A 24,223-nucleotide genomic window follows, 5' to 3' on the forward strand; every position below is an offset into this window, starting at 1 on the left:
TTTGTTCACCGTGCATTTTACCACTTCTGCAACAAATAAGCTTCTGTGGACAGCGGTTTGCCTCACTCGGCTCCTGGAGCAGGAGCCTCCTATGAGCAGGTCCTATGGAAAAATAGCATGTTATCTTGTAAATAGACAGTGTCATAGCATACACACTCTAGGAGGTTAAACAGAGGTTGAGCAGGCAAAGGCAACTTTATTTCTATAATTTCCTTGGGTTTGACTTTGCAGCCTTATTAAATGCTCTTTTCTTTGTTTCTATACGCATTTGCATCAGGCGGGTTCCGCGTATTCCGTGCTGCCCGAGCACCAGTGTTAGTGAGGATACAGGAGTGACCTGCACAGGTACCAACTGCAATCCAGGCTGGGTGGTAATTTCTGCCTTAACTTACAATGTTAAGTGCCTTAAATGACATTGCAAAAATCTGAAGTATTTACCAAAGCCTTATAATCTAAATATGTCTGGAAGATAATAACAATAGTAATAGAATCCTAGAATCCCTTTGGTTGGAAGAGACCCTTAAGATCATCAAGTCCAACCATAACATTAATCTAGCACTAAACCATGTCCCAAACTGCAATTACTTTTGCACCAACCTAAGAGAGGTTGGAGGGGGCTGATAAAGTGACTGGAAGGCAGCTGGGCTGGAATGGTCCAAGTTCTTGGTGACCGTCCTCGCTGTCACCTTTACAACCAGCCTGGCCTCTGCAGCAGTGGTTGTATCCAGTACCTTTGCCATGTACTCTAGATACCTTCTTCACATTGCAAAGTATGTCAAGGTTATTCTTTGTACACATGAGCTTCTCAGATTGTGCCACACTGTTGGAGAACTCTGAAAATAGAGCTGTAAGGCATGAGCTGTGCAGCTGTTCTAACAAAGTCTTCTGGACTTTGCCCATGTAAAAAAAAAATACTCAAGAACATACTGATGGTAACAGGAATCAAAAAACTGAAGTCAGGAGAGTTTGCCTAAGTAAGGGCTAGGTTGGAGGGAAGAGCCAGGATGTAACAGCATCATGTGAGGATGTGGCACCTGAAATCCCATCCTAAGAGAAACATGCACAACACAGGCTCTCCCGCCAGGCCTGCAGAATTCCTGTGACAGTGGAGGCATCATGTGGCACGTGGAGCACGGGAGCTGCTTTTGCATCTCCTGCCTTCCAGGGTGTCCATACTCGGCACACAACCTGGGAAAATATAAACTTGGGGACCATCCTTGGCGGAACTGGCCAGGGAGAAAAATCACAGTGCTGGCTGAGAGCTGGAGGCTGCCTGCTGAGCTTTCAGGTTTTGGAACAACAAATTCACCTTCAAAAATTGAAAACTGAGAGTGCGTTTCAACCCGGGGTATTTCAGTGCTTCTATGGAAAATAATTTTATGCTCACAGTATTGATATGTTTGGAGCTCTGTGCAAAGAGTTAAGTTATTGTATATTTTAGTTTTCTAATTGACTCCATATCTGTTGGCAGCAGAATAGACATTGATCTGTTTTTTTCCTTTGCTTTATTTAGGAAAATAGAGCACATAGTGTTTACTCTGCCTCCATACAGCATTACATTGTAGGGTGAAAGTGAGGGCGAGACCACAGTGAAGAATTCCCTTATTGTCAATTTTAAAGGCTTCATAATAAATGGTAGGCTTTTTTGGATGGGAATCAGAAATGTTTTCATGACAGTGTTTTGCTTAACATTTTGTATTCAGATGGGACTTTATAAACTCTTTAAAATTTGCTGGTTTGATCATTTAAACATCTCTTTCTGGGCACCAGCTACTTGATCAAATTACTGCAGTGACACTGTACCTGACATCTATTAAGAAAGAATTTGAAAGATCAAATTGGTGAGTGTAAACTAAAATTTCTCCTCAGTGGCAAGAGGCATTGTTCTCCCTGACGATGGCATCCAGGCTGCCTTTCGGTGGGAGGGGAATAAGAACTGGACCCATAATTCTGTGTGGAGAGAGCCAGAACTGTCTCTATATCAGAGTTTTGGCTGAGAAAGGGCCGCAGCATTGAGTCCAGCCTCAAAAGGAGATGAAAAAGAATGAAACGTTCATGAGTGGCACTTTGCTCCTTGTGACTTTCCCTTTTGAATTAAATATCTGTGTCTGTGAAGGATCCTCAGCAGGAGCTCCCTGGTTTCTGTAAAGGAGTGATGGTTTGTATTGCATAGGGACTGCAAGCACAACAGGATTATATTGATTAATTTTTATCCATATTCCCCAAGGCTTGAGACAATATCAGTTTATTGGTGTCTTCACAACTAGAGATTTGCCAGCAGTCGTGTAATCCTTTTAAGGATTACTCTTGGTTTCCTCTGAAAACCGTCCAGGCTCTTTGTTTGTTTTTCCTTTTGCCTTTTTTAATTTCAGTAGTGCTTTGTTCTTGGAGGTCTCCATGCCTGTTGCAGCCTTCCCTGTGAACATTGTATTCAAACAACTTGTGCAGTATTGCTCATAGACCGTGCTTTGGCGCAGGTCTGTCTCGCTCCTCATGGTATCTCTGCTCGGTACTTGCTCACTGAAGAATGTCCTGAGGAGCGAAAAGCTTTGAGTTCAGGGACCCCTTTGGAAGGCATCTGTATTTTCCTCATCTCTAATAGCACAAAGCACAAGGCTGTGATCGTTGTAATTGATGAGCAGCTGAGGTATCAGTGCCTTTTTCCATAAAGTCAGTACTGAGCTCATGCATCTCCTAGAATGACAACTTGCATATTTCTTTCAATTATTTTTAAATGGCAAAACGTTCTTTGAAAAAGAAACCTTGTTGTCCTTAGTGCAATGCAAACCACCCACAGAGCCTCTTGGTGCAAGCTGAGGAGTTCTGGGGTCCGGCTGTTTATTTTCACCAGGATCACTGACAGTCGCAGCACTATTTGGCTTGCACTGCTGAAAGTTGTCATGGAGATCTGTTTTATCATCTCAGCACCATAAACTGCTTTCATTCTTTCAGTCCTCTGGCAGAATAGCACGTGAGTGGCAGGACATGTCCTGCGTAGGGGAATTTTTATCAGGCAGAACTTTACTTGGGAGGTTTAATGTACTCCCAGCGTTTCTGATCGAGTAACACTGTTGTGCTCCCAGTTCTGTGTGAACTGAGCTCATCACTCACTTGTCACATTTAATCATTAGCACAGACTGCATGTTGGTGAAGACCGTTTTTGCTATTTCCCCCTGTGCCTGGCGGTTTGGAAGTTCTGCTTCATCAGTACATTTTCAGTTTAAACTGTGTGGCTTGGAGCAGGCAAATCTTTAGTTGTCAAAAAGTTACCTAGGCCTACTTGAGGGAACTTTCCCTGATCACAGCATTTGTGTCAACCTGCTGATCATCATCCTCCAAATTGCTATGATTTTGTGGCAGAAGAATCCCATGGGGTTATCCAGCTACATCAGAACCTGAAGTAGAGGTTTAATAATACAAATGCTTAAGACTCTGTCCCCCCTCTTCCCCATCCTTATGGATTTGGGGTGTCCTTTTCTTCTTAAGAAGCTTTGGGGAAGAGGGTGGTCAGCAGTAATGAAGTTTATATTGGTTTTGCTTCCTTTCCTTTTAGATAGGATTCTTTGCTTTGTATCTTTTCCTCACCCCATGAGATATGTTTTTCTCTTCTCAGTGAATGAGAGTGTTTTCCCTTCCCTGGCATAGAAATAATATACTCAAACATGCTTCGGTACAGGAAATCCTATATCCAGCACGGGGAGGAAAGGCCTTAATCAGTAAAAATTCCGTTATGTTTATATCAATCCTGACCCTCGATGTCATTTGGACAAAGCTTTTTAGTCTGAGCCCCAGGCACTGGCTGGTGCTGCCGGCTCACAGCCATGTCACTGCACGTCCATGAGGCCCAGAGGTGCCAGATTTCTGCTCTAGAAGTTATTCTTTATGGCGATTGCCCGGCCATGCTATGGGAGAGGCTGAGATAAGGGGCAAGTACGCAGGGAGTTCCTCTTAATTGCAGACTTTTCCCTTCTTTGGTTAATCCCCCAGTATTTCCTGAATATGAAAGGCTTTCAGGAGAGAAAAGAGGAGAATTTAGGAGAATTTGCAATCTATTTCACAATCCCCATCCCTATTTTCTAGCCCATGCTACAAGCTGCCTGCGTCATGGCATTACAGTGACGTTCTGGTCTAGAGGGAAAGAGCGTGGTGAAGTTCTGGTCATCTCTGGGGTTTCAAAGGGCTGACAAGTGTTCCCGCATGCCAAGAGGAAAGCTCCATGGTGTGGCCCATACTGTTTAAATTGGAGGAAAATTTCCAACCTGCCTGGCCCATTAGTGAGAGCTTTAAATAGAGGATTGACTCTCTGAAGAAAGAGCCCTGCACAAATAAACATTCTAGCAGCACCTTTCCTTCGGCTTGCAATGTGGTTTTTATCAGGCTTTGAATTAAACCACTGTCCAATTATTTGAAGGCACGATTTTCAGGAGTCATCCAAAGTATAATTGACGGCAACTCAACACATTTTTCTGGGAGTGAAAGGAGAGAGTCTTTCTGCTTTAGTTTAAAGAGGCAGTTCTGTGTAACTTGCTCGTGGGTGTCTGGGCAAAGCATCCCGGCTGGGCATGGACCCGGTCCCGTGTCTGCCCCTCTGGCTCTCTGCAAGATGGGAAAGGTGACCGAGGAGCAGAATGAGGCTGTACACTGTCTCCTGGTCTGATACTGGGATTGGGGTTGGCACAAATCCCTGTGGCGTCTGTGGGCAGTGAGCAGAGGCTGCTCCCTTGCTTTCCCCTCCCAGCTCTCTTTCTGTAAACCAGCAGCTCCCCAGGGCTCCTTGCTGGCTGTGGGAAGAGCTGGCTCAGTCCAGCCCAGGGAAGAACAGGCTCAGCCCAGCCCAGCATGCTGGTCTTATATAGTAAAAGAATCACAGAATGGTTTGGGTTGAAGGGACCTCCCCAGCTCCCCCAGTGCCACCCCTGCCATGAGCAGGGACATCTTCACCAGCTCAGGTTGCTCAGAGCCCCGTCCAGCCTGGCCTGGGATGTCTCCAGGGATGGGGCATCCACCACCTCTCTGGGCAACCTGGGCCAGGCTCTCACCACCCTCAGGGGCAACAATCTCTTCCCCATGTCTGGCCTGAATCTTTACTGTGCTCCCTCCTGCCCTGGCTGTGATGGGATCTGCAAGCTCCTCATGTCGCTGCTTTTCTCTAGGGAGAAGACTGGGGCGGTCTCATTGGGATCATCCTGTTGCTCATGTCAGGATCTGCCAGTGTTTTTTATTTGGGAATTGCCTGTGTCCCTTTCCTGCGCATTTCCACACATGGCATCTGTGGAGCATCTTTCTTTGTTTAACATTTTCATCTTGTAGGTAACGAATGAAATTAAGTCATCTCAGCAGCAATTTTCATAATGTTTAATTAAAGCTGTGCCTTTATGGGAGGAAATGAGAGCCAGTATTTGACCTCAGAAATGTTTATATAATTGATATATAGCTTTTGCTTACCTCATCTCATGTTTGTGTTAAAGATACTAAGTCAGTACATTCCCAACATGATGCAATGCTTCGTTATATGATAGACATTTAAAATAACAAGCTGTTTTTTCAGTAGTCATGGGTATCTGCTGTAATTCTTGGACTGGGAAATGGACTGGCCGGAATCTTTTAGATGCAGATGGCAATAGTTCAGGTACTAGTATTATTGTTATTTTTTGCCAAATAACCAAATTAACATTGAGCAGTTTGGCTTGATGCTGAAAAATTCACTTTTGGAGCAGAATTAATTTATTTTTTTCCTTCCAAGTCCTGGCACTAGTTGCAAGGGCCTCAGCATTGGAAGAAATAGATTTGGATGGTCTTCAAAGAACTCTGCTGTGGTTCTGCCGTTTTTAACTTTCTACCTTGCTGTTCCTGCTCCCCACCTCTTCCCTGGGGAATCGAAGGTAAATGATTGATACTCTGTCTCTCCTGCTCACTTTCTTTTTTTAAATCTCTTTTGGCTAGACTTCTCCAATGTAGAAATATTTACCAAAAGGAAAATCGCAAGGGCGGGGGAATGGAGAGAAAAAAGCGAATTGAGAAATAAAACATAAACATTCAGCGGCCTAGGATGGTGACTTTGTTGGGGAAAGAGGCTGAATTGTTTGTAGAACCTAATGAGATTTAGGATTAGATTTCCTGTATCAGTGGGCAGCCACTGGGGAAAAGTAAATTCACTGCACTTAATGGACTTTACAAGAGAGGCATTTATCTTACCGTGTTTGCATATGGCTCTACCTAAGGGGTCCCAGCCTTGGTAGGTGCCTTCCCCCAAAGAAATTCCAGTCTAAAACAGACAAAGAAGAAGAAGAAAGGAAATAGGAGCGTGGAGAAAAGTGGACACTTGCACTTGAGATAGTGGCTGTTCCCGTAGTGCCACAAGCCCAGCTCTTGCCATGCTGCTTGTGCAAGGAAGGCAAAGAAAACGATGACCAGGCCACTGAAGTGGCACGATGTAAAATATAGTGAAATGTTTTTGCTAGGAAGCATTTATACATGGGGTGAAATTTTTGTCTGCTTTGTGCAAATTTTTCCATCAGTCTGAGACAAATATTTATTCTGATTTACAGTTCTATGGGTCCAATGTTATGTGCCAAAGTGACTGAATGTAGTGGGGATTTTTCAGTGCCTGGTGGGTGACTTTGCAGGTACACAATTAAATTTTGCCTTTTTTTTTTTTTTTTGTATTTGACAGATGTCCATTGTCCAGCTCAAACAAAGGTTTCTAGCTGTTCTCCTAGAGCTTTCTCATAAGGACCAAAGCACTTGGGTGCAGGAACTAACATATAATCTACTCCAGTTTTCACTTGAATTTGTCTTGTATCACATTCTGACTCTGCGTAGATTCAGTGCCCAAGAAAAAATATTTTCCTAGCCAAAAAGCGTCAAATTGGTGTGTGCTTTGGGTGAAAATTTTTGCTTTGTCTCCTGTTTTTGTGGTTTGTATTGATCGTTAGGTTCAAAGCGTCTTCTAGAAATTAATTCATAGGATAGAAGCTGGGTCTGTAAGAGAAGGAAATGCATCCCCAGGCAGCGGGCATGGCACTGTTGTTTCTTCAGAGGCTGGAGGTCTGGGGAACCACCGAAGGCTGTGACCTATGGTGTGGCCTCCTCACCCTCCCAAATCCAGCCAAGAAGCTTCTGGGTGATGCTGCTGGGACCTGCCTTGGAGGGGCCTTCCAGTACGTGTCAGGGCTGCATCTACACAAAATTCCACCTAAACTCAGGCCAAGGTGGGATTCCCTGCAAGGCTGAGCAAGGACAATACCCTACAGAGTGAAACCGTAAGTTTTAATTCTTCAAAACTAGGCTGCTTTTTTTTCCATCCAGGCAGGTGGAACCTCACTCGAGGCAGCCTGACCTGGCAGGCTGAGCACTGCTGCAGAAACCAGGTAGCTGTTAATTCTCATTCCCTCCCTGGCTCCTTGAAAGACTGTAGACAAATCATGAGTCACTCTGACTTATTTTTCGTATTTATACCAATATATGTATTTTTTTTCCTTTTCTTCTTCTAAGCCACACATCACATTCTTGCGTCTTGGCGTCAGTGAAGGTTCTGTTTTTCACATCAGCATGTGAAAAAAGTCTTGCCAGATCAACTCTGGCAGCTGTCAGCAGCCTAAGGTGCAGGAAATTCTTCCTTTCAGGAGACCTGGCTCAATGAAATGTCATCTCTGACGTTAAGGTAGATACGCAGAAGATTCAGTAAAAGGGGGCCAGAACTTGTAAGGCTCTGCTTATTCTTCATCGCCAGCTGAAGGTATGACCCCTTGCTAAGTGCACAGTTGAAGTGTTTAGACCTCTGGCTGGAGAAGGAGGATGGGAGGGGGACTAATGTTTGATTTGTAGGGTGAATGTTTCTCTCTCTCTGCCTCTATCAGAGGGAACTCCTGTACTTTCACTTGAAAAAGTGGAGCCATGTCTCTTTTTTCCATATGCAACAACTGGAGTCAGATGGTTTGGAAAAGGATCTACCTCGTATCGGTCAATGGGCTGAGGAGCCACATATTCATACTTTTTTCCAGGAGGTAAAAAAGGCTCTGAGGGCAGTGGAATGCATCTAAAGCCCAGCTTCTTGTGGGCTAAAATGATACCCCACACTTAGCACAGACCTCGCTAGGAACATGCACATATTTTAATCCTCAGCGAAGTTGTACCAGGCCATTGTACTAAAAATGTCCTCAGTGTCTTGTTTGGTTTTTTTTAAGCAAACCTCTTGTTTCTCTTTGTGATACAGATCCCTTTTCAAACAATCGTCCTCCCTCGCCAAAAAATTCTCCCTGAGACTTAATAACACTTTTTAATATACACTCATAAAACAGATTTCCTTCCCCGACCATTTAAATCATTAAGGGAGTTTCCCCATTCTGTGATGTCAGGAGTCACTCAGATCAAAGCCTTTACTGATATTACAATTAAGCACTCTGCACCATTCAATTCACTGTCCACACTGTAATTTTTATAATAGGTCAGGAAGGAGCTTCACGGTTTGATTTCATTCCAGCCATGGCGCCAGATTCTGATTTCTCATTAGCTCTTACACCATGGTTTGTGAAATACTGGAGTTAACAAGGAGTCGGAATTAATATTGGACTGGCGTCTGTCCAGCTGAATTGTGTTCAGTGGACTTGGTGCATATGAGATGAGAGGGAAATGAGGTGTTATGGTCAAGAGAAAGCAACAGCTTCAAGATAAGGACAAAGTAATCCCTCTTGCTTCCCCCAAAATACATTCCTGCATAAACTGAGGTTGTATATAGCAGATTCCAGCAGTTGCTTCAGTTCTTCATCTTTGCATTGAATGTATAATGTAGAGAAACTCAACTTGAGGGAAGAGAAAGGCCAAACTGCAAATGGATCTTGCAGCAAAGGCAAAGAAGAAAAGGTGGATCTCTTTCTTCATTGAGCGATAATGGAATAGTTTCCCATTGCCTTCCTCGCAGGTGTCTGGAGGGAGTGCTAAGTGCTCTCAAACCGGGATATTTTAGATAAACAATAAAAATGTAGGTGTTTGCTCCTCTTTCTATGCGGGGAGGAATGAAAGGGGAAAAGCATCCATGTGTGCATGTGTGTGATGCTTGTGCTCACTGCTGGTTAGAGGGAACTGCAGGAGTGCAAGTGTCTGGGTTCTAAGTTCACTGAGGCTGTTGCAGACCTGCGAGGACGTGGAGTTTTTGCTGACAATTGATACCAGCCACACTGAGAATCAGCGTCCAGCCCTCCGAGAGGAGAATATGTTGTCGGAGAGTTCGTAATCTGGAATCTTAGCCTGCATGACTTTCTCTGCACAATAACTAACGCTGGGTGGGTGTTTCTTGAATACTATTCAAGCAAATGTCAGAAAAACTGATCCAAAGAGAGCGTTTTCAGGCAAATATTTGGAGATACATAAGCTAGACTTGTGCCTCGAGCCATAGAGCTGGAGCGCTGCAATCCTGCCAGCACTGAGGCGCTCGGGTGGGAGTCGTGCTGGGTAATTTGTAACAGATGATGTTTATTACCTGAGTTTCTGTGGAGAGTCAGATTTGGGAGGAAAGGGGGGAAATATTTGACCAAGTTGGGAGCCAGTGATAAATTTACACAAACTTGTCCTAAACCTGCAGCACATGCCACCACCTAATCTAATACATTCTGCTGAGCTGGAACAAGGACTTGGTTCTGCACCAACAAGATTTACTGTCTGAGCGTTCTGGGTTATAGCTGCAGACTTTGTGCTGAGCTATGAATCCTGTATATATATATTTATATATATATATATATATGTGTGTGTGTGTGTATGTGTGTGTATATATATATATTTTTTTTTTTAAGTGTTGTTTAACGTGTTTTTCCTGGAAGGTTCCTCCAAGAATGTCCCCATTCCAGATGCAATTTCAAACTGCAGCCAAACAGCTTTAAGGTCTGCCACTGAGTTGGGGTTGTGACAGATGATGGCTGTGATAGAGTATCGCTCCAGGACGTGTCACGTCTTTCCCCATCCCGGTTCTGACAGACCTGTCCCTGAGCAGCCAGGGGACACAAGGGCTGTGCTGGGATGCAGATGTAGCCACAGTGACTGGAACTCGTCATCCTGGCAGCTAATGGGCACTTTACATTGTCACAAAGGCAACAGAACAGTCATCAACCAGTTTTGCAGATTGTTTTTGGACTAGGATGCAGATTTAGGAGCCTTCATAATGAAAACACAGTGACATCTGCCAAAGATGGTTCCCCAAAGTCTATGTCCCGCCATGGGCCAGGCCTGGCCTCTGCACACCTGGTGCATCAGACAAGGGGCTGGGGCTCAGCTCAGAGCTGAGATTTGGTTTTGCACTGAGCAGAACCAGGGCCCAGCTCTATGCATGTCTACTTCAGCTTTGGAAATCTGGTCCCTGCTTTGAAGGAGCTAGAAGCCACCTCTGCTTCTAGGAGCTTCAGGGACTACAACTCATGATATTGAAAATAAAATCAGGTTTCTTTTTACACATCCTGAGTTCGTAAACCAAAAAATGAGATACAGCCATACCTTAGATGAGTTACCTTTGGCAGACATAACATGGATAATAGTCTTAATTCAGTTTTGGTGATACTCTTGAAGGCTTAATAATCCAAGGCTAATTTAGCGTGAGCAGCTACTGCGCACAAGACGCAGCTTGTCGGTGAATCCGAGTCACGCTGACCAGCTGCACCGGGCGCGTAGGATCTGGCACGAATAAGAACTCCTGCTCTGCCCCGGGAGCCTCCGGGGGAACGTGAGGCGGGGGGCAAGAGAACACGTCTCGTGGGGGACGCACAGGTCTGGACACGCAGCTACGTTCACTGCTTTCCTTTACAGACCTCTCCCTCTCTGCAGATAAACCTCATTTGAGAGAGGAGAAAATGCGGAGTACGTACACGGCGTTGTGAACTCCACGATAAACCTGCAGTGCTGCTGAGACACATGATTATGTGCAGCACTTTCTCCAGGGTTGCTCACACAGAACTTCCAGCCTCCTTCCTCCTTTACCTCGTTGCTCAAGTGTGGGCTCCCCCAAGCACGTCCTGGGGCTCTCCCTTACTTCTGAGCAAAGAGCAAATCTTCAAAGCAAGAGCCCGGCAGTAAATTTTCCCTCTAGTGTCCAAATTTCTGTTTGGCCAGAGGCCAAATGCCAAGGTGTGGCATTGCTCCTTTTGCTCTTGAGCAGCCGCAAATTTTTCTCAAATGCTTCTGTGAAATCTCCGCAGGTTCATTCCAAGATAATCTTCCCGGGGCAGAAAGCAGAAGTGGTGGTTCCTTAAGCTGGTTAGGAAGAAGAGATTTTTGCTGGAATACCTCTGTGTCAGATTTCGCTGCTGCTCTTTCCTTTTTTTTTTTTCTTTTTTTCACTTGAGGCTCATTTGGCATCTGGCTTAAATTAGAGGCATCTCAGTTGCGTGGCTGAATACAGAAAACGGGGACCAGAGATGCAGTGGGCACAGGACAGAGCCTGTCATTAAGCCATCTCTGTACCCCCATTACTGCCCCGGGATGGGTCCCCAGTTGAGCTTTGGGACAGGACGGGGTGACGTTAGGGGGGACGTGGCCCTGTTTCCCCTGCTGAGTTTCAGGTTGAAGCCTGAGAGGTTTGGAGCAGAGGAACAAGCTCAAGAAGCTGAAGCAAGGGGCTGTTACATTTATGGTACCTATCAGTAACTGTAGTACATTGCAGGCTTGATAACAGCACACTAGCACTTTCAAACAAAAAAGTCTTTTTTTCCTGTCCTTTAACAGAAATCCTCTGGAAAATGCAGAACAGCTTCTATCTTTTTTTGTACACCCCCACCCCCTGCACATTCCTGCAAAAAGTAGGATGAAACTCCCTCTGTTTTAGGCAAAATATTTTGCAATTTTCCAATGACCTTGCCAATAAGAAAATTATTACCCATATATCATGGGAAATGCCTGCTTTCTCACAAAGCTGTAATGTTAAACTATCACCAGTAAAAGACTGTGCTGGCTGCAAGTTTGGCAGGAACACGGAGATCTTCTGGTATGGTACATTACATGAACTATTGGCTTGAGAATGCCAAAAACTTCACCCTATTTTAAATGAGCTCTATTAAAAAAAAAAAAAAATCAGCATATGAACTGGATGTGTTTATTCCAGCAAATAAGAGTATCAGCCTCTGTACCGAGTTTACATCATTGTCATTTTTATAAGTAGAATCAATCTTGAGTTAACGGTTGAATTGCTTAATCATCTCATCAAACAGTTTTGTTGAACTCTGCGGTCCGGGGAACGGTACAGTGACCATTTTGTAACTAAGTGTTAATATTGTCTTGACTGAAAGTGTCCCCTTCCCTGGCCAGTTAATGGGATGTGCACGCCAGGAGCTATTCATTATGGATGAAGAATGGTTTTGTGGTTAAAGTACTGGACTGTGTTGTGGGAGATCTGAGTTTAATCCCAGATTCTTCTTCAATTTCCCTCTGTGACTATGAGCAAGTCATTTAATCTTTCAGTGCCTCAATTCTCTTTTGGTAAAATGGGAATAATCCTATTTCCTTTCTTCCACCCTTCACTTTTACAGTATTTGTTTTCGCTGTTGCCTGTTCATCACATCTGTGGGACACAGAAAACAGGCCAGTAATGGGTGTGTTAAAACACTATAAAAACACCAATAATAATTTAGTGTTTCACTGTATTTTTCATATTCCTATTTTAAATCGGGGAAGATAACAAAAGCTTGCTGGCAGTGCTGTTTATGTGCAATGACCTACTTGTCCCAGAAAGCCGTATGGCCCAGAAATTGAAACAAGATCTCGTGAAGTGCCATTGCAAATAAATCTGCTCAACTTCCCTTCTGTCACGGCGTCTCACGCTAGGGAAGGCCACTGGGAGTCATTAGTTCTAGAATGATTCTTCGAAAGGGCTGTTTTCCCAAAGATTAAAGCAATTAAGAGCAAAGTGGTTTGAAAAAAAACCCAGACAAACAAACAAAAAAACCCCACACTAAACCAAGCAATGTGAATGATAATTTGGGATAGTTTAGGAAAACTGCAGCAGATGCCATGGAAGTCACAGTTCTGCAATTCTGGAAAAAGACTTTGTCACTATGACCCAAACACCCCCTTCAGCCCATCTTAGAAAGGATATGAAAGATACTGTACAAATATATGTATGAAAACATACGCTTGCATGTATATGAATGAAAATAAAAGGAAAATAGGGCTAGAAATTATTGGTATTAATGAAATAGATTGCTGATGAAGGAAAATAAGGAAACTCATTAGAAGTTGTTGATGGGGTGGTAGAGCTGGCCACAGCAACACAGAAAAGAGAATTCCCTATTAGCTGTTTCTATATCCAAAAAAAAGTTACATGATATTTTTAGAAGTTACAGGAGTACTGAAATGGTTCCTATTCCCACCCCCAAGGTGCTGAACAGCTCCAGCTCCAGCGCTTCCATCCGCGAGCTCCCCAAGTTCAGCTGATGAGCTGCTGGAGCCAACACGGACAATCAAATCATCTTCAAGTACCGGGTGGGTCCCGGGCGCGCGGGAGGTAACGCACATCTTGGGGCAGCTTTTACAAAGGGTAAGGGGGATGAGAGCAGCAGCAGCGCCCTATTTAGCTGGATAATTAATTAAACGGAAAATCATGTGATCTTACAAGTGACATATCCAATAAATATTATAGGACAGGAACAAAATTAGCATTGATCAAAGGATTTTTAAGAAAGTAGATATTGAAAAAAAAAAATTATACTGGTTTTCAATATTTTATTGAAGACAATTTTTCCAAAATGTGATTTCTGCAAGGTGTAAGATTTCATATAAAACTATCTTTTATTTATGAAATCTAAATTATACAAAATCAATTAGTGCTTACTAAATATGATAAAATCTGGTTAACTGATATTTCTCAGACAAGTCCTTGAAAATGGCGAAATGTTATCCAGTACTAAGGGTTTCTGAGAGTGTCTCAAAAAGCAGGTTTTGTACTGCTGCTGTTCCTTACATGCTTCTATTCAGTATCTTGATTTTGTCATACAGAAGAAATGTTGGTAGCATCTGGTGGTGTTAACTGCAAAAGCTTGTGGTTAACAAAATACTAATGAAAACTGAACAGTCCCACAAGATGATAAATTCTAATCTCAGATGAAATGAATAATGTAGGTCACATGTAGTGGGCCCTTATTTAGGTAAACAGATCCAAGTGATTAATCAACCTCGTTCAATAATTACCATCTGCACAGTTATTTTGGGGAATTAATATGACTTTTGTGGGAATACCAGTGGATATATGGAGATTAGGTTTCAACCGCTGATGTTGTGGAGACCCATGCTGAAATACTGGCTTCATTTTTGATCAGTGATTACAGAAGAATGGACAGACTGGTGTAAGTTCAGAAATGAGTTATACGAATATTTTTTTGTTCGGGAAAACCTGTCTCAGAGTGAGGAATCAAGAAGGTTGCAGATATTTCATTTCTTGGATTCTGTGAGAGGGACCCAGCTTGGTGGATTTTAGGCACATTGTTTATTAGGAAGAAGGGGAAACAATGTGGAGACTAGAAACTGGCTATAATCTGTCTGTATGGTGCTTTTTATTTGATTTTCTGTTTCTTAATCCCTGAGGACAGGTACCCACTGAAATGTCTGACACAGACAGGTGATTGATCTCTGCCGAGTGCACTGCTTAAAGTTCAGAAATTCCTGTGCAGGTACAGAGCTAGAGGTTCTGGTCCTCGTTTACCAATTGCTTGAGGAAATTCTAATTTTTGCATCTGTGGGAAGTCACAGTAGATTATCACAATGATTCCTTTTACCTTACAGTCTCCCAGTGAGTGTGGTGGCCTGTGCACTGTGTCAAGAGACACTGTCAGTATTTGCAGACACGACTGCTGTGCAGGAACAACAAAAACCGCCAGTGAAGTTCCTCTGTGGCAGCCCCCATGGGCTTCACCCCTGAGGTACCTGAGCAGGGCCCTCTCCTTCCCAACTGCAAAACTCCTCCTGCAGCTCGGTTGTGTGTCACAGTCAAAATATGACGGGACTGTGAAGAAGATACATTTTCTTGATTTCATCAGGAAACTTTGGAGGTGATGGTATGAACACTGTGAGCTGATTACGCAGCATAAGACATTTCATCCAGTCCAACCCACCTGCTAATACAGGGTCACCAGAGCAGATCACACAGGGTCGCATCCAGGTGGGTTTGAATGTCTTTGGAGAAGGAGATTCCACACACACTCTGGGCAGCTGGTCCAGGCTCTGGCACCTCAAAGTAAAGAAGTTTCTCCTCATGTTCAGATGGATCCTCCTGTGTTTCAGTCTGTGCCTGTTGCCCCTCACCCTGGCGCTGGGCACCACTGAAAGGAGTCTGGTCCATCCTCTGACACCCACCCTGAGATATTGATCACACTGGTAAGATCCCTGTCAGCTTCTCCAGGCTGAACAGCCCCAGCTCTCTCAGTCTTTTCTCATAAGAAAGATGCTCCAGACCCCTCTTCATCTTTGTAGCCCGCTGCTGGACACCGTCTGGTGTCTTATCTCTTACTTTTTCTCACTTTCTCCTTGTCCCAGGGCTGAATGACGAGCCCATCTTTCACTCAGCGGCTGAGCAGTGGCTTCACCCCTCTCGGGTGTCTCAACGCTGAACTGCAATTGAGGTGCCTGTAAGCAGAATGATTACTTTGCACCAGCTCTGCCAAGTGAAGAGTGACACAGGCCAGCAATTTTCAAGCAAAAGTAGTTCAAGCTAGAAGTTTAACTTTTAATGACCGGTTGTTCTTTGCCCCCGTCCAGTTCCCAGAAATATCAGAGAACAGGGGAATTGTGACTTGTGATCTTGCATGGTCTCCTTGCAAGTGTATTTGGCAATTTAATGAAGATAACGACACTTGAAAGACATGCTTAACCAAGCTAAAATTGTAACTTGACAGATAGCACAGCTACACAAGAAATAAGCTAAGCTTCAGTTAATACTAAAGCAGATCTAGTTCTTTTCTGGAATCAAAATAATATCATCTCAATTCAATGAAAAAATCAGCTCGGAAGGACAGTAACAGACAGTTCCCTGTGCTTGCAATGCCTTCACTTGGACATCAGTTCAATTTGATAGTTTGATTTGCATAAACAATTTCTTAATATTAATTCATCTTTATTTCTTGTATATAAGATGTGGCTTCTGAAGCCCATATTTGTGGATGGTGGAGCCTGGGTTCCTGCCTTGAATTCCTGCCATAAACAAGCGGATACTCCCTTTAGAAGAGTAATAGTGTGAAATGCATTTTCTTGAAAGCAAGATCCAGTCCACTGATAGTGTAGGGATATAAAGCGACTCTTAACCTGAAGAACTTGTGCCTCTGCACATGATCTTGTTAATTCTTTTTTGAAAGACGGCACAGAAGTTATAATTAGGTTTTGCAAAATGTTTTGAACGAGCAAAGTCTTTCATCCTGTCTGAATGCCTTTAGAGACACAGCAGCGAAACTCAGGAGCTCATGTGATGGGCCAGCAAAACAAATCTGAGTGTACACTTATAAAGGAACTCATTACAGCAGCCTGGAGTGATTTAACAACTCCTGAATTGTATTTATATGGTGACTTTAATCTGGCATATGTCTGCTGTGTTGCTGAAAAGGGTGGTTCCATCCTCCCAGCCACTGCCTGCTGTTGCTCTTCATCCCCATTCCTCTCTCTTGTGCTGACGTTACCATTTTATCGGTTCAGTTATTCTTCAGCTGGATCGGTTCCCTGATCTGGATCACAGCTCGGCCGCAGAGCTGCAGCGCTGGCACGGGACAGGCAGCAGGAGAAGCGGCCGTCTAGAGAACACGGTGCCAGCAGCGACTTACACTAAATTTAATGACTCTGTAATCACACTGAGGAGTTTTCTACAGCTCTTTTCCACCCCTTTGTAAAAGTTGAAAGTAGGGTGGAAGACAGAAGTTAGAGAGCAAAAAAGTCATTTGCAGAATTTAGTCTGGGTACTGTATTTACAAGACGCAGTGATGAGTACTGTTTGATGCACAGAGATACGTACAAGCGTACTGTGGCTGGGTCAGGGTTGGGGCACCCCAAATCCTGCTCTTTTTTTACTTTTGTTCCTACCTGTTGAATTTGAAATATTTACATGAAGTTTTGAGGTCTTTTCTTAACCCTCTTCTTACAACCCTCCAAACCCAAGCTGCAGCCAACCTCTGAGAGGTGGTGACCTACCTGTCTCACCAGATCTGCCCTTACCTTTCTGTGCTGGCATCAGTTCCTCGTGTCCCCTCTGCCCTTTGAGGACTCCCACAGTAGAGCACACTCATCTTTTACACCTTTATGCATAAGCCACCAAAAAAAAAGAAAATGGTGTAAACGTGAAATTGTACATCAATTGATGTACACAAATGATTGACACCAACCGCAGTTGCCTTCTTCCTTTTATCTGGCTTCCATGTGGAGAGTGTCCACATCTCAGAATGGTCTGTGCTTGCGTGTGCAAAAGTTGTATGTTTGCATTTTGCTGGATTTCATTTATTCCTGTATCAGTTACAGCTGGGTGTGAATGTGTGTGAATGAATGCTCAGCGCTTGGGCAGGTGCTTATTTTTTGTTACACACAAACATGAGCTCTCTTTACAGGAGATGGTTATTTTTCTCCAAAGTCAAGTGCTTGGGTGTTCAGAAATGTCACAGTTAACCCACAGCTGATCCTTGGCACATGTATTGCGTTATCTGTCTTTAGTGACATGTTGCTGGGGTCTTTTATTCCTTTTTTTTCTTTAACCCTTTTCCATTTGGTTAGGAAAAAAATCAGTACACAACACGTAAAGCTCCAGCAGCAATGGTTAAAGTTTGGCAGGGTTACAGGAAATAGTAGGAAGGATTTCTTTTTGGCAAGCTTGGACAATCTTGATAAAAAGAAGGGTTGCAAACTGTGTGTGAGCTAATAGCTCCTACACAATTGTCCATATCCAAGTAAAAGCAAGGCTGAGACCACTATTTATTCAATAAACAGGATACATTTGATTAACCAGAGAAACAATTTGGCAGTACCGTGATTTATGTAAAAAGTTATTGAAAGTACAACCAAATTTAAATTTAAAAGAACACATCATCACCACGTTTAATATTTTTCTGTAGCCTCGTTTTGAAAACCATTAGTAGTAATAAACTTTCCTCCCATAAAAGTTCTGCCATTTTAATTTCCAATTAGAACTTGCAAAAGATATATACGTGGCAGTAAAAGTAAAGGAATTAAGTCTCAGGCCATGCTGCAGCCTGACACAATGATGCCCCAATGCTCATAAATCAGTTTCTGTTTGTTGTGAACCTCTTAAATCCACACTGGTAAGAGGTGTAGAGGTATTTGTCTCCCATGAAAACATTCTCCCACACCCTTTGTAATTAAAAGTAATCTTAGATTTCATCTAGTTCCATGAGAAAGAGCTTTCATACAGTAATTTGAGTTGGACTCCAGAACGATGGAATGTGAGTTGAAAGCTTAATGAATTTACTCTATAAATCTTTTTCTCTGTTTTTCTTGTCAGTTATGTCGGGGTATTACACATATTTTTCCCTACATTGCTAGCTGGGGAATTTTTTGAAGAGAACCTCAGCGCACGTTTTTCTGTGGAACCACGTCTGCCCAAGCTCATTTTATTAATACTGTAGCACGAGTGCAGCTTTTGGGGATCAGAGGCGAATGCCATTCTTCTAATGAAACAAGACTGGAAAAGCTCCTCTTGGTTAAGTGATTTCAGGAGTGTTTTTTTAGTTTATTGGCTCTCTAGTGTGATAGCACAACAGAGCTTTGGTTCTGCTTTCAGCAGCGTTATTGAACCGGAGGGATTTACTGACCACAGCCCTTGGGCGCTGCTCTTCCAGCTTCTAGAAAAAGCTTCAGAATGGAAACCTGCTAAGAAGGAGTTGCTGGATATTCTTATTTTTTGTAGTTCCTCTGCTCTTGGAAATCATGATCTGAACTCTGTTTTGCTATAATAAAAGGTGAGAAAAGGTCTTTTGTTCAGGACAAAACGCCCACCGACCGACAAGCAAAGCTTCTTTGGTGCTCAGACCTGCCACGTGCTTTTCTTTGAGTCTCTGTTATTGTTATTTGGAGTTGCCATCACGCGTGTTTCCTTCCAGGTGCACTGAAATTAGTATTAAAATGAATAAAGGAACAAGGGGAATGACAACGGGACAGAGTGGGGACGGGGAGCAGAGGGGTGAGGACAAGGAGAAGCTGGGAAAGGTTGCCAAAGGAGTTTGGCAATGAGGACTTCAGAGTGACCTCACTGTTCTCCCACGCAGAACAATCTTCTGAAACGAGACAGATTTATAAGGATTATGGGAAAGTTTATTTTGCGCTACCTACTGCATTTTGTTATATGGCTATATATAAACAGAACTGATGTTTCCTTAAATATTTTTACAAAATGTAGTTCAGCAGCGTCCAGAAAGATGAAAAAAAAAATCACTGAAGAATTTGTGTACATCTAATAAAACATTAAAAGAAAAGGAGTTTGTCAGGGACAGCTGAGGTAGGAACACCCCAGGGGTGTTACAGGGAACACGTGCAAGTTGAGATTCTCTCCGTGGGAGAACAGGAGGGGGAATGAAGGACAGATCAGAGATTTTCTGTTACCAGAGCTTGTGCCTTTTCTGGTAGGATGTGCAGGCGAGGGAAATGAGGGTACAAATCCACCATTCTGAGCTGGCAGAACCATCAACTATTTGTATCAGCACAGGTACCTCATAGTAAGTTAAAGAGAGAAGCTTGGCTTGAGCTTTCCGTAATCTCAGATGCTTTCATTTTGTGTTCATTTTGGTTTTTTTAGGACCAAAATATGAAACATTAATAATACATTAAATGCCTGAATGCTGCTGCGTAAAGCAAATAGAAGTGCTTATTTTATGTTGACATCTAACCATGAGCTTTGTGGTTTTTAATAATAAAAAAACAATCGTAAATGTTCAAAAAGAAACGTCAAAACACACAATCATAAAGGGCAATTGTGTGTTTAAACGGAGAGACTCGCTGGTTTGTGTTGGCCTCTTGTGCGAGCGCTCTTGCTCCTTTAGCTTCACTCCTCCAAAGGAGACGCAGCATGGATTGACATCATTATTTTCTTCGTTCATCTTTCAGTGTGGAAGAACGCGGTCTGTCACCTGTCAACGCTGTCTTTATTATTTTGGAGAATCTCGGGGCGGGGGGAATGTGCCTTGGGGTGTTTCCATATCAGTGGATGTTGCAGTGTGGTCTCTGTAGCAAAAAAAATGTTGAAGCATCACAGGTTTTTCTTACCACTGCTCTCCCTATTTCATCTACAGCAACCTGTCTCTCAGATGGGACACAAAGAGACAGCGCGTATTTTTCTCTTTTAGCAAACACCGCGCGGGCTGAGCTCTCAGACAAGCTAACTTCTCCATTTTCATCCAAAAGAGGTGGCAAACCACACTTCGGTACTGGTGACACTGGCCAGTCCATTTCACAGCTTACAGCAAAGTCCACTCAGATGGCTGCCCATAAATAACTTCAACAATACTGAGTCCAAACTCAGGTTGCTTTGTGGAAAAAAAAAAAGAAAAAGCAAGTTGTGATGATTAATGTAGACGTCACATGGAAAGCAATGGGTATAAAGGCCTCTTCATTTTTGACAGGTGCATTGTGCATTCTGGGCTCCCAGCCAAGGCACATTGTCATCAAATGTTAATAAAATCTGCAAATAATATACAAAGTATTAAATTGTGCTTACTCTTACAGTAATTTGAGATGTAAATTTATCAAACCGTGCTATACATTAAGATTTCTTAAAATGAAGAAAATCAGAAATATGCAGCAGATAAAAAGATTGTGACGACAAAGGGCATTCAGTGAGCCATCACCCTGGGTTAGGAGAATTAAGCCTTTAAAACCTCTTAGTATTTTTGTTCAGAAGTTGTTCTAATGTAAGCAATTAACTGCAGAAGTAGAGGAAAGTAGAGGAAAGCAGGGATGAGAACATCAGAATTTTCCCTTTTTAAGAAAATAGTAATTTTTCACTCTTCTGCATGGGCCTGTGCCCTTATTTCTAAGGACGAAGGCTACAGGCTTCTACCCACCAGCCATTCGCATCTGCACCTGAGGAAATCACGTGTATTTTAAGAAAATCCTCGAGTGTTCAGGCGGGAGGGCTTTCTGCGGCTGTCTGCTCTGTGCATTTGCCGAGTGCCAGGATCCGTCCTGGGTGCAGCCTTTGGTGCCCTCCCAAAGCTAATGTACATGGCTAACGGAGCTCGCTAACAACTCACTCGTTTTCTCTAGTGGGTTTTGGAGAATGGATTTGTTGTCCTGTTTATATCAAGCCTGGAAATAGAGAGGGGCTGGCAAAGAGCTGAGCCCAGATCCTGCATCTGCTGGGCTGCAGCTGTTGTGCACCCTTCCAGCACCCTTGCTCCTGCCACTTCCAACAGTCTGTGCTTCTCAAGGATATAGTTGCCTTACATTCTGTCCCCTCAGCAAAGCAGAAATAAAGCAACCAAAACTCTTCCTCCTCAAGAATGTGCCTTGCCAATGGCCTTTGTCAGGGCCAGGTTGTTATCAGGGTAATGCCTAATGTTTACTTTTCAGTGCCAGTAAATAAATCTCAGTCCTGCTTGACCCTTCGCTCTCCAGCCTCCCCCAAGTTGAAAACAAAAATGCTGTTCTGGATACAATCAACCAGTTTGGTTCAAGTCCTGCTTTTCAGGACCTGAGTCTGAAACTGGTGGTCCCTGAGTCTCTTAATGCCATTAAAGCTCAGATTTCAAAGATGTGTGCCTTGGAGCTTTTGGGTTTGATTTAAAGATAAGCCACTCAAGCTATGTTGATCAAGGGAGTGTCTTTATGTGAATTTTCCTTTTCAAATAAATCCAGGCCAAGATTTATCGGATCCTTCTAAAGGCATGTGTTACTGGAAGACATTCCTGGCTGCTTCCAGCTCTTTTTTTTCTTCCTTTAAGGAAGGATCCTGAACTGGCCCTTTCCTTTCTCACCATATCAGAAGCTCTAAACTGGGTTACAGGCAGTTCGTAAAACGGTGACATGGTCTCATGTGCTGGGGGCGTTGTGTGATTTGTGAAGTCTCCATAACAATTCCTCATTTTCCTGCTCCTTCTTTCCTTCTTTAAAATTTATGAGAGTCTTTCTCCGTCTAGCAAAGCAGTGCAAATAGCCGGGAAAGTGAGAAGTGCTGGTAATTAAGGGCTTCTCACCTATCAGCTTAATGAGAATCAGTGGAGCTGGCTCAGCAAATGCCACTAAAATGCTCCTCCTCCATCTGCAGATATCAAGGTGGCTTCTCTGAGCATCTCCAAACTATCTAAAAAAAAATTTTGCAAGAATGATCCGATCGTGTTAAACATTCAGACATGTACAGTTTGCACTTACTAGTTATTCTGACACTTCTCCACAAACTTCTACAAAATCAAATTCAGGCCTTTCAGAATAGGAGCAGATTCTGTTATTTTGGTAGAGATGGTGCTTATGGTTTGGAGATTGTCATCATGTTTGTTTGTAAAAGAAATCCCAGGTATAGCTGGTAACGGGGCAGCTCTGACTGCCAGATCCAAGGCAGAGATGTTGTTGCTGGGCTGTTGTCGTATGGAAAGGCCTGAATCCATTCTCTTTTCCCATTATTTACCCTAGACTTGTTTTTTTTTTCTTTCTCTTTGTTTTTGTGCTTAGTTGGTTCTATGCTGCTGGTTTGCATTCTTTCATATTTAAGACACTTCATAAATCCATGTGAGGGTAATTTCCTTTGCAGAAAATTCCGAGTGTTTTATGTATTTTGTATACATTTAATAGTTACAAATCGAAAAACAAAACACCACCTTATGCTTTTTTCCCCTCGCTTTGGATATTGCCTGAAAGACCTGGTCCGAACCCCAGACACGGGCGGTTTGGGCTGAATTGTGGGGATTTGCGGGCTGGTGTCCACGCTCATGTCCCGCGGCTCCTCCAATGAGGCAGGTCCAGGTCTCCCCTGGGGAAATCACCAGGTCTCCGTTACCCGTTTTCCAGCAGTACCAAATCACCACCGTGGTTCTCCCGACAGTTGTCCAGACATCCCGGATCTCTTCCAGCATGTATGAGACAAATCTTACTTTAAAAAAACAGAAGAGCAAAAGCGGCAGCATCTGTCTAAGACAAAACAAACCCTAGAGGTCTCTTTTCTCTACACATACCCTCTGAAGCACAAAAGCAAGTACCATCTTTCTCCCTATCTCATTATGTTTTCCGATCTGTTGATTACGACTATTCTGTTTGGTTTTTAACCCGTCCTGATTTTAATGCTCACTTTGGTTTAGCTCTGCTCCTGCAGAAGTCCTGCCAGTAGGAATCCCACCCAAAATCATTCTGTTTGCATGGCGTCAGTTGATTTAAAAAAAAAATAATAATGATTTATCATTTTAAATATTTGAAAGGTGTGCAGAGTCCTAAATCCAGCTGTAGATGTGAGGAGGGAGAAGCAGTATCTCCGTTCAGGAGGGAAAGGCAAGAGGCCGGGTCTGGGGAGGGTGTTTGTATGTGAAGAGCCTGGAGAGATCCTGTAACCTGAGCCTGGGCCATTGATGTAGTTTAATGCAGCGGTTCTTTTCTGTAACCGCTAAAATGAGTCCAACACATGGCATGTGTGTACTCTGGGGTGCTGACTACCTCCATAAGAAAGCGTGTTCCCTGCTAAATAATACAAAAGCTGCAATTCCTGAGGGTCTTTTAAAAAGAATAACGTGTTTCTGATCAGCAGGGACATTTTTATCCCCTTCTGTTTTGAATCCTTCCCAGCACTAACATGTGTGTGTATATATACAGATATATGTGTGTGTGTGTACCAGTGGAAATGCTGTTTTCTGCCTCTTGCCGAAGGTGCGGGAGCGTGGGATGGAGCAGCTCTGCTGTGGGACGGGCTGAGAGAGCTGGGGTGTTCAGCCTGGAAGCTCCGGAGAGACCTTATTGCGGCCTTTCTGTATTAAAACTTCTGTGCTTCTGTACATAAAAGAGCTGGGGACAGACTTTTGAGCAGGGCCTGTTGCAATAGGACAAGTAGTGATGGTTTTAAACTAAAAGAGGGAGATTCAGGCTGGACATGAGGAAGAAATTGTTGCCCCTGAGGGCGGTGAGAGCCTGGCCCAGGTCACCCAGAGAGGTGGTGGATGAACCATCCCTGCAGACATCCCAGACCAGGCTGGACGGGGCTCTGAGCAACCTGAGCTGGTGAAGATGTCCCTGCTCATGGCAGGGGTGGCACTGGGGGAGCTGGGAAGGTCCTTTCCAACTCGAACCATCCTGT

General features: G+C 43.5%; 1 protein-coding gene across 4 annotated transcripts in view; it reads left to right on the forward strand.

Annotated features, from left to right (window-relative positions):
- ZWILCH (zwilch kinetochore protein) overlaps positions 1-24,223 on the forward strand; it is a 191,715-nt gene that overhangs the window by 91,206 nt on the left and 76,286 nt on the right. The window lies entirely within an intron of this gene.

The sequence above is a fragment of the Columba livia genome, chromosome 11 (genome assembly GCF_036013475.1).
Source record: "Columba livia isolate bColLiv1 breed racing homer chromosome 11, bColLiv1.pat.W.v2, whole genome shotgun sequence".
In the NCBI taxonomy this organism is placed as follows: Eukaryota; Metazoa; Chordata; class Aves; order Columbiformes; family Columbidae; genus Columba; species Columba livia.